General features: G+C 36.3%; 1 long non-coding RNA gene across 1 annotated transcript in view; it reads left to right on the top strand.

Moving 5' to 3' along the window:
- The first annotated feature begins 2,356 nt into the window (after positions 1–2,356).
- LOC123327704 overlaps positions 2,357–18,467 on the top strand; it is an 89,657-nt gene continuing 73,546 nt past the window's right edge. Inside the window, exon 1 of the long non-coding RNA XR_006542379.2 lies at positions 2,357–3,923. This is a non-coding gene — a long non-coding RNA (uncharacterized LOC123327704). The remainder of the gene's footprint in view (positions 3,924–18,467) is intronic.

The raw sequence follows: 18,467 nt of genomic DNA, 5'->3' as shown, positions 1-18,467 counted from the left end.
TCACTTAGTTTCAGGAATTTTTGTCAATTCTTTTCAGATTTTTTACATAGGTAACCATGTCATCTGTGAACAAAACCAGTTTTATTTCTTCTTAATTTGTATATCTTTCATATACTTTTCTTGTCCCATTCATTAGCTAGCACTTCTGGTACAAGTTTACAAGCATTTGTGACAGGGTTTTTTTTTTTTTTTCCCCTGATGTTAGCAGGAAGGCTTTGAATTTCTCATTATTAAATATGATGCTAGCTGTAGGTTTTTTGGTATTCTTTATTAATTTGATGAGGTTCCTATTTATTCCTAGTTTACTGAGTGTCTTTATGAGACACTCAGTAAACTAGGGTATTGGGTATTGGATTTTATCAAATGGGTTTTTTGCATTTATTAATATGATTATTGATTTTTTCTCTTTTGTTGATGTGATGAATTACATTGATTGTTTTTCAAATATTGAACTAGTCTTTTATACCTTGAATAAACTCTTTTTGGCCATAGTATATAATGTTTTTCACACTGTCAGATTTGATTTACTGACATTTTGTTGATAACTTTTGCATCTATGTTAATGAAAGATAGCGGTCTATAGTTTTCTTGTCATATTTTTATGTGCTTTGGTTTTAGGCTAATACTGGGCTCAGAGTTAGGAAGTATTCCATTTGCTTCTCTATTCTAAAAGAGACTATAAACAATTCATATAATTTCTTCCTTAAATATTTAGTAGAATTCACCAGTGAACACTTATGGCCTGCTGTTTTCTGTTGTATTCATTAATGATTCAATTTCTTTCATATATATAAGCCTATGCAGATTTTCTATTTCATTTTGTGTAATTTGGGGAAGACTGTATCTCTCAGGGACTTGATCTTTTGCATATACATTATCAAATTTGTGGGAACAAGGTTGTTAATCATATTTTTTAAATAAAACTTTAATGTTCAAGGGATCTGCTGTGATAATCTCATTTTATTTCTGATCTTAGCAATTTATGCCCTTTCTCTTTTTTTTTTCCTTAGTTAGCTTAGCTGGAGTCTTATTATTAGTTTTGCTAATCTTTTAAAAGAAACAGCTTTTGCATTCACTAATTTTCTCTATTGATTTCTGCTCTAATTCTTGTTTTTTTCTTTTGTTTACCTTGAATTTGTTCTTTATATATATATATATTTTCCTAAGGTGGACACTTAGATGATTGATTTTAAGTCTGTTTTCTAATATATACATTCAATGCTATAAATTCCCCTCAAAGTGCTTCCTTTTCTGCATCCCATAAATTTTAGGCTGTGCTTTTATTTCCATTGAGTTCAAAATATATTTTAACTTCTCTTAAGATTTCTTTTTTGAGTATTATTTAGAATGTGTTTAATCTCCAAATATTTTAGACTTTTCAGCTTTCTGTTATTGATTTCTAGTGTAATTCCACTGTTGTATGAGAGGAGAGTCATAAGAATTCTCATCAAACATTTGCTTGTTTGATGGTGCAGAATGTGGTGTATCTTGGGGAGTAATCTATTGCACTGTTGTTGGATGAAGTAGTTTGTAGTTATCTATTATATCCCATTGATTGATGCAATTACTGAGTCAACTATGTGCTTACTGCTTTTCTGTCAGCTGACTCTCTCAATTTCTGATAGAGGAGTGTTAAAATCTCCAGCTGCAATAGTGGATTCATTTATGTCTTTTTGTGGTCTTTCCACTTATTGTTTCTCACAGTGTATGCTGTGTTCAGCACACCACACACTGAGAATTGTCGTGTCTTCTATGAGGGTTGACTCCTTTATTATTATGTAATATCCTTCATTAGTCCTGATAACTTTCCTTGCTCCAAAGTTGACTCCTTTGGAAATTAATATAGCTGCTCATGTGTTCTTTGATTAGTATTAGCATGGTATATCTCAATCTATTTACTTTTAATCTATATTACATTTAGACCATTAACATTTAACCTAATTGTGGATATAATTTGTATTGATATATACTATATTTGTTGCTGTTTTCTACTTGTCTTGTTCTTTGTTCCAATTTTCATATTCCAATCGTTTCCTGCATTTTGTGTTTTTAATTGAGCATTTTATATGATTCCATTCTCTTTTTTGTAGCATATCAGTTACATTTCATTCAAAATGTGTTTTAGTTACTGCTGTGGAGATTGCAATATACCTTTACAACTAATACAAGTAGATATTCAAATAGCACTATATCACTTCATGAATACTACCTTATTATTACAAAATAATTCTGATTCCTCCCTCTAACATGTTTATTTTGCTGTTATTCATTTTACTTGTCTGTAAGTGTATATATATATATATGTGTGTGTGTGTATGTATATTTAAATACACGTTACTCTTTTATTTTGAAGAAAGTATTCTGTTAGATCAAATAGAATAAGAAAAATAAATTTTTATCTTCACTTATTTCTTCTTTGATGCTCTTACTTCCTGCATCTTATCTATGTTGTTTTCCTCCTCTCTAAAAATCTTCAAGCATTTATTGCAAGACAGGTCTACTGGCAATACATTTTCTCAATTTTTATTTTCCTTAGGAAGTCTTTCACTTTTGAAAGATAATTTTATAGGGTGCAGAATTCTAGTTTTTTCTCTCTCTGCACTTTAAACATTTCAGTACACTCATTGTTTTGTTTTGTGTTTTTTTTTTTTTTTTTTTTTTTGGCATGGATTCTGAGAAGTTACAAATATTTCTTAGCTTTTTTCTTGCATATGTAAGGTTTTTTTTTTTTTTTTTCCTTTTGGCTTCTTTCAGGACCTTTTCAGTATCTTTTATTTCCTTTAGTCTGAAAATGATATGCCCAAGTTTAATATTTTAGCATTTATCCAGCATGGTGTTCTCTTGGCTTCCTGGATTTGTAGTTCGGTGTCTGACATTAGTTTGGGAAACTTCTCAGTCTTTTGGACGGAGCTGTGTGCTTAGTCATTCAGTATTGTCTGACCCTTTGTGATCCCATGTCCAGGCTCCTCTTTTCATGGGATTTTCCCAGCAAAAATACTAGAGTGGGTTGCCATTTCCTTCTCCAGGGGATCTTCCTGACCCAGGGATCGAACCTACATCTCCTGCATTGGCAGATGGATTCTTTATCATTGAGCCGCCTGGGAATGCCAGGGGGCTTTACACTTTGTTGTAATTTTTTCCTGATATCTGTACATGAAGAATTGGGTAAAAGAAACTGCTGTAAATAGACCTTTAGTAATGTGGCAGTATGCTGTGGGGGCAGGCAGGCATTGTATAATCCTGTGTTTAGGTGTGCCTCTGCACTGTGAACTTCACAGGTACTTCTCAGTACCCCCCTTTAAAATGGGCTGGAGTTGTGTGTTTTTGTTCTTTTTCATTTGTGCCGGAGGAGACTGGTATTTCTCACTTTCTTTTCTCCATGCAGGAGGCAAGAGCCAACTGGAGTAGGCTATTTCCCTTTCCCAGGTTCAGTTCAGTTCAGTTCAGTCTCTCAGTCGTGTCTGACTCTTTGCGACCCCATGAATCGCAGCACGCCAGGCCTCCCTGTCCATCACCAACTCCCGGAGTTCACTCAGACTCAGGTCCATTGAGTCAGTGATGCCATCCAGGTTACTTAGCCTCTAATAACATCCCACCTGGTTAGGCTCTAGTTAATGAGTTTCCACTGAGAGCAGATCTTATTAAGAATCATGGATTGCTCTACTGTATTTCAAAATGGCTGTTTTCCTCTGCTCATGTGGAAAGCACAGGGTAGTTTTCTCTGGGATTCACTGTGAGAAGCTAGTTAAGCTCCTGGGGTGAAGTTCACAAAATATGGGGACCTCCCTGTGAGTTGTTCACCCTGAAGATTTTACTTCTCAGGCTTTCCACCCTGAGCCTCCAACAATTCTTCAGCTAGAATTAAGATTTTCTTACCCCACACTATTTTCCATGGAGGTTTCAGCTCATGGTTTTCTGTTCTGGTAAGTTGTGATTTCCTTTTTCTTTTTAAAAAGTCTTTGTTTATCTGTTTGTCTTCACTGGGTCTTAGTTGTGGCACATGGGATCTTCAGTCTTCCATGCAGCATGCGGGCTCCTTAGTTGTCTGCAATATATAGGTAAGAAAGTTTCCCCAGAGTACTGAAGTGAGTATACCAATCAGTACCTATCTGCAAGAATGAGAACTAGGAATTGACTGTGGAGGGAAAATACACGTAAACAAAAATGGGACAACCTAAGGGGAAGGGATTATACAGACCTGACCCAATAAGAAGAAGAGAGAGGGAGTGGGGAATCTTTTGTTGTGCTAAAATTTTGGACTAAGGTTAAAATAAATCCACATATGCAAATGTAGGTTTCAAACTAATAAAATAGAAAAAACTTAATCTCCACAGTTACTTATGATTTTTTCACAATTCCCAGGGCAAACAGGCAGTTGTGACTACAACTCACATCATATAAGAAATTAAACCATTGGGATGGGATTGGAAAGCATTGACCTCTAAACATAATCAGTATTTGTGATTTCAGTTCAGTTATAACACTACATGGATCACTATAAAAATTTGTATAAAGCTGGGAAATCTATTCCCAGGAGTTTCATATATAGTTAATATAACAACTACCTTGAGCCTAAAGGATTAAAGTAATTCAAAGTATATTAATCCCTCCTGAGCCATGCAAAGCTGTGTTTGGTTTACCCCAGAATCACCAGAGTTTTCTTGAGCTTTCAGAATATTCATTGGTAGTTGAATTTAGTTAGTTCCTCATCTTTTTTCTTTTGGGGGGCATCCAAGATTTTATAAAACATTGAAATTAAAAGATTACCATCATATTTACTATGTATTCTATAATTCTAAAATATTATTATTTTAAAAGCTTAGCAATTCTGTTAGAAATAATTCTCCTTCCCCCACTTCTATGTCTCCCCCAAACACGGTGTGTACCACCATAGCTTCAAAATAAAAGAAATGAAGCAAAACAGAAATAAATCTCTTAACAAGTATAATAATATGCAAAATAAATCATTTTATAAACATCAGAGCCGCATGTTCTTAACTCAGATGTAAATTTTTTTTAATGAAACCTGATAGTCTTGGTACAAAAGATTTGATTAGAGAGTAATTCAAAATGGAAAATATTGATAAAATGACTTTTAAAATATATGTCTCTACATAAAAAACAAGAATATATTTGGTTTAGTACTTGAAATTCTGTAATTTTTGCTTTTTGAGCCCATGGCTATGTTCTTACACATTAAACTTTCCAGAAAAATAAAAGATCACGCTTATTGGCAATTTCTAAGTCCTCTTGAACTGTTGTGTTATATGAAAACTATCATACATATCTGCTCATACCCTGAAGAGAAAGAATATTATTGATATATCAAGCTGTTAGAAACCTTTAACTGCGGCCCTCGGGATATAGTTTTAATGAAATGTCAGAAAATGATATGTTAACAAAATATTTTAATAGGTGTTTTTTGGGGGGAATATCTTTTTTTTTCTTTTTTTAAACTGTTTGGGTTTGATAAGGCCAACAGGCCAGAAGATAACTGCCATTGAATAGATAGTTTGTACTCTCAGATTCAAGAGAGGGAGAACACATCACATCATGAGGGGCTACACTAGGAATCACCTGTGATCAACTGAAGGGCAGACCATTAGCAAGAGCCTATATTGTGGTTTCCAAGGGAAAGCAGGCAAGACAGGGCAAACAGGCTTAGAACTGGCCAAGTTTGAATAATTTTAGTGGCTTTAAAGAGCAGGGTCTGTCCATGGTTGCTTAGTACCTGGCCCTGGGTTAATTAAGGTAGGTGGATATTGATCCAGGATATAAGAGTCCGATAGGTAAGGTAGTGGTGGGTATGGACTAAATAGGCTGCTCAAGAAAGCAGCTTGAGCAGACTCTTGCCAGGGATTCAATACTGGGTCAAACAGTATTATAAAAGTGAAAGTCACTCAGTAATGTCCAACTCTTTGTGACCCTATGGTCTATACAGTCCATGGAATTCTCCAGGCCAGAATACTGGAGTGGGTAGCCTTTCCCTTCTCCAGGGGATCTTCCCAACCCAGGGTCTGAGCCCAGGTCATCTGCATTGCAGGTGGATTCTTTACCAGGTGAGCCACAAAAACTGTTACAATTGTTTCCTCGATGTCTTAACACTAGTTTGAACTTGATTTTTTGGGTGTTTCAGTGGCCTGAATAGTAGGAGACACAAAAGAGTAGGACATAGTTGGCCTAAACAGCATAGAAAACATTATGAGAGAAAAAGGAAAGAAACAAATAGAAGTATAAGGGGTCATTATAGGCTGCTCATAACTTCAGTTTCTCATTAGGTGATATTAGCCAAGAAAACATCTGAAATTTCTGTGGTATCTGGTAGTATCTCCATGGTATTATAGTGTGATAAAAGTATTGAACCTATGCCCCATAGAGTTAAAAAACATATTTTGAAACCAAACCCCAAAGGGTGAACAAAAACTGATGACTAATAGAAATCCTTGAGCTTGTCCTATTGTTTGTTAAAACCCCCTTCACCTTGGCATATCTTTACTGAGCAAGCTCACCTTAATTATTTTATTGCAAGTTGCATACCCTCCAAGCTTCACATAACCCACACAGTAAGGTGTTTGCCACATGTGTTTCCCAGGAACTTGAATCAGCTGTGTCTAGTTCAAGCTTGAGCAGGCTGAGGCTGGCTGGGACCACCAACATTAAAACTGGACCTATGCAGATAATCATGATGGTGTGATCACTGACCTAGAGCCAGACATCCTGGAATGTGAAGTCAAGTGGGCCTTAGAAAGCATCACTACAAACAAAGCTAGTGGAGGTGACGGAATTCCAGTTGAGCTATTTCAAATCCTGAAAGATGATGCTGTGAAAGTGCTGCACTCAATATGCCAGCAAGTTTGGAAAACTCAGCAGTGGCCACAGGACTGGAAAAGGTCAGTTTTCATTCCAATCCCAAAGAAAGGTAATGCCAAAGAATGCTCAAACTACCGCACAATTGCACTCATCTCACATGCTAGTAAAGAAATGCTCAAAATTCTCCAAGCCAGGCTTCAGCAATACGTGGACCATGAACTTCCCAATGTTCAATCTGGTTTTAGAAAAGGCAGAGGAACCAGAGACCAAATTTCCAACATTGGCTGGAAAATCGAAAAAGCAAGAGAGTTCCAGAAAAACAGCTATTTCTGCTTTATTGACTATGCCAAAGCCTTTGACTGTGTGGATCACAATAAACTGTGGAAAATTCTGAAAGACGTGGGAATACCAGACCACCTGACCTGCCTCTTGAGAAATCTGTATGCAGGTCACGAAGCAACAGTTAGACTGGACATGGAACAACAAACTGGTTCCAAATAGGAAAAGGAGTACATCAAGGCTGTATATTATCACCCTGCTTATTTAACTTACATGCAGAGTACATCAAGAGAAAGGCTGGACTGGAAGAAACACCAGCCGGAATCAAGATTGCTGGGAGAAATATCAATAACCTCAGATATGCAGATGACACCACCCTCATGGCAGAAAGTGAAGAGGAACTCAAAAGCCTCTTGATGAAAGTGAAAGTGGAGAGTGTAAAAGTTGGCTTAAAGCTCAACATTCAGAAAACAAAGATCATGGTATCCGTTTCCATCACTTCATGGGAAATAGATGGGGAAACAGTGGATACAGTGTCAGACTTTATTTTTGGGGGCTCCAAAATCACTGCAGATGGTGACTGCAGCCATGAAATTAAAAGACGCTTATTCCTTGGAAGCAAAGTTATGACTAACCTAGATAGCATATTCAAAAGCAGAGACGTTACTTTGCCAACAAAGGTCCGTCTAGTCAAGGCTATGGTTTTTCCTGTGGTCATGTATGGATGTGAGAATTGGACTGTGAAGAAGGCTGAGCGCCGAAGAATTGATGCTTTTGAACTGTGGTGTTGGAGAAGACTCTTGAGAGTCCCTTGGACTGCAAGGAGATCCAACCAGTCCATTCTGAAGGAGATCAGCCCTGGGATTTCTTTGGAGGGAATGATGCTGAAGCTGAAACTCCAGTACTTTGAACACCTCATGCGAAGAGTTGACTCATTGGAAAAGACTCTGATGCTGGGAGGGATTGGGGGCAGGAGGATAAGGGGATGACAGAGGATGAGATGGCTGGATGGCATCACTGACTCGATGGACGTGAGTCTGAGTGAACTCCGGGAGTTGGTGATGGACAGAGAGGCCTGGTGTGCTGCGATTCATGGTGTTACAAAGAGTCGGACACGACTGAGGAACTGAACTGAACTGATGCAGATTCCAATAAATAAACTTTTGACATTAGAGGGCCCCAAACTCTCCCCTCAGATCATGCTAAACCCCACCATTTTAGAACACACATCCCATACAGAAGCAGTGTAACTGAGACTTCACAGAATACTGATTACTTCACCTTTTCTCTGCCTCCAATTGTCTTTCCCCACGCCTAAGACCACCTGCTTCTGTATCCCTTAAATAGCTCAAGCCCCTCACCTTCAGGGAGGAAGATCTGAGACTGGCTTTCCCATCTCCTTGCTTAGCTGCCTTGTGAATAAACCCTTTCTTTGCTGCAAATCTTGGTGTCTCTGTTTTGGCTTGCTGCTGCTGCTGCTGCTGCTGCTGCTGCTAAGTTGCTTCAGTCGTGTCCGACTCTGTGTGACCCCATAGACAGCAGCCCACCGGGCTCCTCTGTCCCTGGTATTCTCCAGGCAAGAACACTGGAGTGGGTTGCCATTGCCTTCTCCATTGTGTGAAAGTGAAAAGTGAAAGTGAAGTTGCTCAGTCATGTCTGACTCTTAGTGACACCATGGACTGCAGCCTACCAGGCTCCTCCGACCATGGGATTTTCCAGGCAAGAGTACTGGAGTGGGTTCTCCTTGGCTTGCTGCACATCAAGCAAATGAACCTGGTTCAGTAATAGTGTGCATTAGGTATTTTTTGATGATATTTTGGTGTATCCCCCTATGGAAACAGTGACCGACTTTATTTTTTTGGTCTCCATAATCACTGCAGACGGTGACTGCAGCCATGAAATTAAAAGACACTTGTTCCTTGGAAGAAAAGCTATGACCAACCTAGACAGAATATTAAAAAGCAGAGACGTTATTTTGCCAAAAAACGTCCATCTAGTCAAAGCTAGGGTTTTTCCAGTAGTCATGTACAGATGTGAGAGTTGGACTCTAGAGAAAGCTGAGTGCTGAAGAATTGATGCTTTTGATCTGTGGTGTTGGAGAAGATGCTTGAGAGTCCCCTGGACTGCAAGGAGATCCAACCAGTCCATTCTGAAGGAGATCAGTCCTGGGTGTTATTTGGAAGGAACGATGCTAAAACTGAAACTCCAGTACTTTGGCCACCTCATGCGAAGAGTTAGCTCATTGGAAAGGACTCTGATGCTGGGAGGGATTGGGGGCAGGAGGAGAAGGGGACGACAGAGGATGAGATGGCTGGATGGCATCACCGACTCGATGGATGTGAGTTTGAGTGAACTCTGGGAGTTGGTGATGGACAGGGAGGCCTGGCGTGCTGCAATTCATGGGGTCGCAAAGAGTTGGACACAACTGAGCGACTGAACTGACATACTTGACCATGTATAATATTCTCTGGGTTCATCTATGTGCTGCAGATGGCAGTGTTTCATTTTTTATGTCTAAGTAATATTTGATTATGTTTATATATACCACATCTTAATTTGGTCATCTGTTGGTGGGCACTTGGGTTGTTTATATGGCTTAGCTATTATAAATAGCATTGCTATGATCATTGGAGGTGCATGTATCTTTTTGAATTAGAGTTTTAATCATTTCTGGATATATGCCCAGAAGTGGGATTGGTGGATCATCTGGTAGCACTATTTTTATTTTTTTAAGGAACCTCCATACTGTTTTCCATAGTTGCTACACCAAATTTCATTCTTACGAACAGTGTGGATTCCCTTTTCTCTCCAGTATTTATCTCTTGACTTTTTTGGTGATGGCCATTCTGATCAGTGTGAGGTGATACCTCATTGTAGTTATTATTTGTTTTTCTCTAGTAGTTAGTGATGTGGAACATCTTTTGGCCATCTGCATGTCTTATTTTGGAGAAGAAAATGGCATCTCACTCCAGTACTCTTGCCTGGAGAATTCCATGGTCAGAGAGCCTGATGGGCTACAGTCCTTGCAGTCACAAAGAATTGGAGTTGACTGAGTGATGAACACACACTATGTCTTCTTTGGAGAAATGTCTAATTTGGGCCTTCCTCTCATTTTTGATTACATTGTTTGTGTTTTCAGTATTGAGTTGTATGATTTGCCACATATTTTGGAAATTAACCCCATCTCAGTTGCATTATTTGCAAATATTTTCGATCATTCTGTAGGTCTTTTCATTTTGTTGATGGTTTCTTTTGCTGTGCAAAAGCTTTTAAGTTTGATTAGATTCCTTTGTTTATTTTTGCTTTATTTTCTATTGCCTCGGGAGACTGATCTAAGAAAATATTGCTATAATTTATGTCCAAGAATGTTTTGCCTGTGTTTTCTTCTGTGAGTTTTATGGTGTCATGTCTTAAATTTATGTCTATAAGTCATTTTGAGTTTATTTTTGTGTATGGTGTGAAGAAGTGCTCTAATTTCATTGGCTTATATATAGCTGTCTGGCTTTCCTAACACCAGTTTTTTTTTTTTTTATTTTTAATTATTATTATTTGTCTTATTTTATGAGTTCAGCTATTTTGCTTTTTTAAGAGACTGTTTTTCTACATTGTATATTCTTGCCTCCTTTGTCATAGATTAATTGATTATAGGTGTCTGGGTTTATTTCTGGGCTCTCTATTCTGTTTATTGATCTATATGTCCTGTGTCAATACCACACTATTTTGATTACTATAGCTTTGTAGTATTTGTCTGAAGTCTTAAAGGTTTATGCCTCAAGTTTTGTTCTTTTTCTTTGGAATTGCTTCAGCAATTTTGGATCTTTTGTGGTTTCATATAAATTTTAGTATAATTTGTTCTAGTTCTGTGAAAAATGTTATGGATATTCAATAGGGATTACATTAAATCTGTATATTACTTTGGGTAGTATGGCCATTTGAACAATATTAATTGTTTCAACTCAAGAGCATGGGCTATCTTTCTATTTCTTTGAGCCGTCTTCAGTTTTATCAATGTTTTACAGTTTTCAACATATAGGTCTTTCACCTCCCTGGTTAAGTTTATTCCTAGGTATTTTTTAAATGCAATTTAAATGCAATTTACTTTTTTTGCTTTATCTTTCTGATATTTCATTTCATTTTCAGTGTAAAGACATACAAAAATTTCTGTATATTTATCTTGTATTCTTTTACCTTGCTGGCTTCATTTATTCAAATAGCTTTGGTGTGGAGACTAAAGGATTCTCTTTAGAGAGTATCCTGTGATCTACAAACAGTTTCGTCTCTTCCTTCTGATTTGGATACCTTTTATTTCTTTTTCTTGCTGCATTGTTCTGGCTAGGACTTCAAATAGTATGTTGAATAGAAATGATGAGAGTGAGCATACTCATCTTCTTCCTAGTGGAAAGTCTTTTGTCTTTTCACTGTTAAATATTACGCTACTTGTAGGCTAGTAATAAGTGGCTTTTATTATGTGGAAATAATTTTCCTTCTATACCCACTTAGCCTAGAGTTTTTAACCAATAATTGATGTTGAATTTTATAAAATGCTTTTTATGCAACCATTGAGATGATTATGTGATTTTTGTCTTGTCTTTTGTTGTGGTGTATCATAATGATTGAATTGCATATGTTGATCCAGCATGACAAACTTGGAATGAATCCAACTTGACTGTGGCATATGATCCTCCTTATGTATTGTTGGATTTGGCTTCCTAATATCTTGTTGAGGATTTTTGCATCTGTATTCATGAAAGCTATTGGTCTATAATTTTCCTTTTCAGACCCACTTTTAATAATGATCTTCCACTTGAACATATTATTATCACTTAGATCCCAAGATATTGAAAATAATGTTTTATCCTAAGCCTAAACTTACCTTGAAAATAGCTATTAGGCCTAATCCAGGCTCTCTCACTTAGAGATCCTGGGCTGCTTTCCTTCTTTTCTAGCTATTTATCATCTGTGCAAATGAAAAATACAAATCAGACCAGATAGACTTAAATGATGAAATATTATTCCTTAAAGGAAACCTGAAAACATTTACATTGACTTCTTTATTTTATAACTCAAGTTACAGGCCAACTCGACTCACTCTTGGAAGTATAGGACTCTGACTGAAGTCATACCATTTGACAGTGGGGACTAAGCAGAGATTGGAACTTAATTCTCTGGATCCTAATCTAGCCTTTCTTTTCTTAATCCAAATTCTTTTAACCAGTCTCCCGGGCTGTAGTGGCTAGGTATCCACCACATGATTCTGCTTGTGCATGCACTGCTGTAAAGAAAACAATATTTTGTTTCAGATCTGAAAAGCTGTTCAAATGAGATAAATGAAAGAGAGTTAGTGAATTTACCTAAATGCAGCTGAATATAATAGAAAATGAAAAACCAATTCATAATCACAGACATGGTTTGTAAGTCGCAAAAGAAATTACCCTGAGCCTTCACTGTACCTTCACTGTGCCCATGGGAGAAGTATTGTACTATACTGACTGCCGTGCTGTGCTCACTTGCTTCAGTAGTGTCTGACTCTGTGATCCCGTGGACCATTGTATGCCAGGCCCCTCTGTGCATGGGATTTTTCCCAGAAAGAATACTAGAGTGGGTTGCTATGCCCTCCTCTGGAGATCTTCCAGACTCAGGGGGTCAAACCCATGTGTACTGCAGGAGGATTCTTTACAGCTGAGCTGCCAAGGAAGCCCACAATACTGGCTGAACACATATTTTACAATGGGTACTATTCAGTCTATAAAACTAATCATTATCTCCACATACCAACAATTTGTCTCATCTCCCTAAATTAATTACACATGCAGATTAAACTGCTAACCTTGTCAGGTTCCTGCAGAGCACAAATTTTTTGAACTATGTTTTCGTGGTTGAACATCAAGATCCAGATAAACTTAGATCTAGACTGAATTTTGTTTATTAATAAATGAGAAACTTTCCAAGATCATCTCTGAGAGTGACAGATTCCATTAACACCTAAGAAGGAACTTATTTTCTCTAATCAACTCTTAAGCATGCATAAGCTTCCACTTGAACCATAGTAACCCAATCTAAAGTCTTTAGTTCTTCTTAAGCATACGCTTTGGGCATTAGGATCATTAATCGAATTTATCTTCCTTTTCACAAATACTGACAAATTAGAGTAAAATGAGAATAATAGTATTACTTCAATTTTGCAGTTTTTACTAAAAGCCTATATGTGAAGTAAAATTCTTATTATTCTTTGAGTAAGCCAGTCTCTGCATCTAGGCTGCCATCTGCTCACCCACTTCAATCACGACTTTATTTAGGTAGAAATACTTTTAAGCACAGTCTACTTGAAAATATCTGAGTATATACATAGGCATAAAGTTTATGAATTCAGCATGCAGCCCAGGCGTGCACATTGTAAGAAGTTGTTCTTGAATTTCTTAAAATCTATTTTCCATTTGCTCCTTAAGTATTGTAGGTCTTATCATTCTTGGCCAGATGCTAATTTTCCAGATCAGTGGACCTGAGGTCAATACCAGAAATACAAGTAGACCTAGTCTTCAATTTAGTTTTTATTATTTCTGATAGGATTTCTCTAAGAATGTCAAATATTACATTAAATGTTTCACTTTTCATAGCAGTTAGCATGTGCTTAAGCCCTTTCCTATTATTCAGAGCCTCTTTAAAACTTGCAAAACTGGTGAGAAGGAACACAGGTTAAAAAAGTTTCTAACTCACTCTTTGTTTGAATTAAACATTAACATTGAAAGTTGAAGGTATAGTACCAACTTATTTATTTATATCAGATATTTAAAAAGTTGCTGATGAGTCAAATGAAAGAAAAATTGAAAGTTAATCTTCTCAAAGAAATTTCTTTTTGTTTGTTTTAAAATTTTCTTTTTTTTAAATTTTATTTTATTTTTAAACTTTACAATATTGTATTAGTTTTGCCAAATATCGAAATGAATCCACCACAAAGAAATTTAATGTGGAAAAGATATACATTTCAAAGTTTGCGTCTACTTCTACATATTGAACATTGGAAGGTATGATTTTTAATGAATATTTTTACCGAATATAACTTTTATTAAGATTAACGTAGATAGCAGACAGCAAAGTTAGTAGGAAAACACATAAAATTTAGGAGCCCTGGCAGACTCATGAGTGCGGATGTGTATAATTTTCTAAAGAAAGATTTCACTCAAAGAAGAGCTTAACTTGAGTATGACCTTCAGAAAGTGTCATATCCAGTTCCTCCATTTGAAAAGCCATAGGGATTCAGACTGAGGGAAACTACATCCTGAATGATGTGAAGATAAAGCAGACTTGATAGATTCATTGTTTTCAACATAAATACTCCATGGCTTTGAAGTTGGGAATTCTTCTGAACTTTACTCATTCATTTGGTATCTAACTGAGATAAATTTAAGAACTATAAGTTTGTTTTTGTACATAATACCCTCTATGCTGCTGCTGCTGCTAAGTCACTTCAGTCATGTCCAACTCTGTGTGACCCCATATATGGCAGCCCCCCAGGCTCCCACACACCTGGGATTCTCCAGGCAAGAACACTGGAGTGGGTTGCCATTTCCTTCTCCAATACCCTCTATAAAACATGTTTAAAATGATTTTTATTTGATCTTACTTGGTGAAGATGCATATGCATACAGATATACACATACACAGATAATACACAGATTTTAAAGAGAAGACAACTTTTTGTTATGCAGAAAATATAATAAATTCTTATACCCTACTTAATATAATGTAGGCATCATCCTAAGTTTTTTTTAAAATTGTCCAACTCATTAACGATTGTGAAAATCAGTTTGGAGATGTATAGTGAGTTCTTATCTTTCAAGAATCATACACATATGACATATATATTTAAAGTTTCCTTTTTGTATATTTACATATGCTAAATAATTGCTTATATAAGAAGCCAGGGAAGGACCTGGGAGAATAAGAACCATGGACTACTAACTTTTAAAATAACAAATCATAACCATTTACTTCAGTCTTACAAACAGTGACATTTCTGTTAGAGTTATGATGTATATTTTAAAAAATGTTGAAAAGCATTCCTCTTCAATAGCAATTTGCAACTTCCAAGCTTTCCACAACATAGAAACATCAGCCCTGTCTTAGACTTGAATCATCAGCAGGCTTCTCTCCTCATATTGTTCTTACTGATTTGAAAATATCTCCTTGAGCCCCATTAGCTTTCTCCTTTAGAGAAAGCCTTACTATGAAGCCATTTTACAGACATTTGGAAAAGGCAATGGCCACCCACTCCAGTACTCTTGCCTGGAAAATCCCATGGATGGAGGAGCCTGGTGGGCTGTAGTCCATGGGGTCGCTAAGAGTAGGACATGACTGAGTGACTTCACTTTCACTTTTCACTTTCATGCATTGGAGAAGGAAATGGCAACCCACTCCAGTGTTCTTGCCTGAGAATCCCAGGGATGAGGGAGCCTGGTGGGCTGCCGTCTGTGGGGTCGCACAGAGTCGGACATGACTGATGCGACTTAGCAGCAGCAGCCACTCAACTCAAGAATGACTATCATCAGAATGAATACAAATAACAAATGTTGGCAAGGATGTGGAGAAAGTGAACCCTTATACACTATTGGTGGGAGTGTAAGTTGGTGCAGCCACTATGGAAAAGAGTATGGATGTTTCTTGAAAAATTAAAAATAGAACTATCATATGACATAGCAATTCTACTCCTGAGTACATATCTAAAAAAAAAAAAAAAAAAAAAAAACCAAAACACTAATTTGAAAAGGTACATGCTCCAATGTTCACAGTAGCATTATTTCCCATTGCCAAGACACAAAGCTACCTAAGTGTAGGTAGGTTTATCAACAGATAAATGGATAAAGCAGCTGTGGCAGAAGACAAATATTACATTATATCACTTATATTTAGAATCTAAAAATATGGCAAACTGGTGAATGTAACAAAAAAGAAACAGACTCAAGGCATAGAGAACAAACCACCAGTGGGAAGAGGGAAGGAAGGAGGGACAAGATAAAGGTAGGGGATTAATAATTAAAAACTGTTATATATAAAATAATCTATAAGGATATATTATACAACATGAAATGTGAAGTGAAGTGAAAGCACTCAGTCATGTCCAACTCTAGTATTTTATAATAACTATCAGGATCAAAGGGCTTTGCTGTTGGCTCAGACAGTAAAGAATCTGCCAGCAATGTGGAATACCCAGGTTCATTCCCTGGGTTGGGAAGATCCTTGGCAAAAGTAATGGTTATCCACTCCAGTATTCTTGCCTGGAGGGTTCCATGGACAGAGGAGCCTGGCAGGCTACAGTCCATGGGGCTGCAAAGAGTTGGACACAACTGAGCGACTAACACACACACACACACACACACACACGGATCAAACCCTGGTTTCCTGTACTGCAAGCAGATTCTTTACCATCTAAACTGCAAGGGAAGTCCTTTTTTCACTTTCATCTATTTACCCATCTCTTTGAAAAGTACTAGTAGATCAGTAAATTCTGATTCGCGTCTAGTATAAATCAAAGATTAGAGTTTGAAGATGATGTGTTACATAAGATACCTGGTAGTGCTTAGGATTCAAAGGAGTATTTTATATATATATAAATATCTCCAGTTGCTAACAGAAGTAAAATGCTTAGAGTCAATTCAAGTTTATGAACCTCTTCAAACTACCATAGACTCTGAGTTTATATATTTTGTGATTTCATGTGGGTGGTTGATCTTTTCTAATGAGGTGAAGTCCACAGTGAAACATCTGCATTTTAAATCCAGACAGGAATTTAAAGCACTATCTGACAATAAGCCAAGTGCAGATTTTATCCTTTGTTGCATGGCATAATATCATATAATCCACATACTTGACAATGTCTCCATCTATTAGATTTATTTAAAAATGAATCACTTAATCATGAGTAAAAGTGACTGCTTACACTGCTATTATATTATCACTTCCTAATTTTATTATTTATAAGCCACTGACCACAATTATCTTTTCAAGCATGAATTGTGTTCATTGATGTTCCTTTTCAATATTTCTCTTAATAAGTTTGTGTACACATTAAAGCAAAATCTTTTGGAAAAAGTGAAATATTTATATTTGAGAATGAATAGCAATGGCAATAATTTATTCCCAGATTTTATTTCCTTTTGCAATAATGTTTACCACTGTTCATTGGAATTCATCTGTAAAATTACAATGAATACCAGAAAAAGAACCTTACAGATTTTTGGTGTTGAAGTGTAAATAAACTGTTATTTAAAGTTTAATATGACAATGGAGAAACTTAAGGTCATCTAGAAATTACTTTCTGGAATTATCCAGAATGATTAGGTATGGTGTCACAACTTCATTAACATTATCCTCCTCTTTTCTTGGGTTAAAGAAGAGTTTCTCTGCAATGTGATATCCAATATTTATGGACTTAAAACATATACATGCACTCACACATCACTCAGTAGACTTAATAACTTCCCAACTTCATGTTTCAAGATATTCCCACATATACTGAATTATTTTTAATTAATTGCATAATGATCATAGCCCTTTCAAATTCTAGATTTGAACTTCAAAGTAATTGTAGGCATAAACAAAATGATGAAAGTACTAGAAATATATACTGTTTCTTCAAATGGTGAAAGCTGGAATAGTTTAATTTGAAGAAAAAAAATGTGTGATATGAAGAACTGAACAACTGAAGCAGGGGAAAGGAATGAACACATGGTGATGCCATTGGATGAAGAGACAATTCTCATTTTAAGCTTATGCTCATTTGCCAAAATCACAATAATGAGGCCTTAGAACCCTGAGCTTTCTGTGTACTCACCTGGAGGTCTGGCAATGTACATAACTTAAAGTGATATGGAGAAATGACTAATCCCATAATGTTTTGCTTTCCATACTGTATTTGCCAATATGAATATTTTAGAGCCCACAACACCATTCTGTTGTTCTACTAGATAGTAGCTTAAAATTTGGAGACAGAGACCAGAAGGCTGATAAATTATCTCAATGGTGGCATCAAAATGACTCTTCACTTTACCCAAAATAGTCTAGGAATTTATTACTTTTTAAAATATCTTGATACTAACATAAAGATTACACTTTGATCTTATTTTGCCTCCCTCAAGTTGTGTGATGTATGATATTTTTGAAAAGTTGCTGATTCACTGAAGACTAAACAAGTGGAATGAATTATAGATAAGGTAGGTAATTTTTTAAATTAAAAGGCCCAAGACAAATAGTTCAGACATATTAAATGTACAGATTTTTTAGGGTCTCTTAGACTTTCTTGTCTCCTTCTTTAACTCTCACATTAATGAAGCATATTTTTACTTCCTCTTCTAGTAAATAAATAAAAATCTAAGAGTTAATTA

The sequence above is a fragment of the Bubalus bubalis genome, chromosome 10 (assembly GCF_019923935.1).
Source record: "Bubalus bubalis isolate 160015118507 breed Murrah chromosome 10, NDDB_SH_1, whole genome shotgun sequence".
Lineage (NCBI taxonomy): Eukaryota > Metazoa > Chordata > Mammalia > Artiodactyla > Bovidae > Bubalus > Bubalus bubalis.
This window is presented reverse-complemented; position numbering and strand designations above follow the sequence as displayed.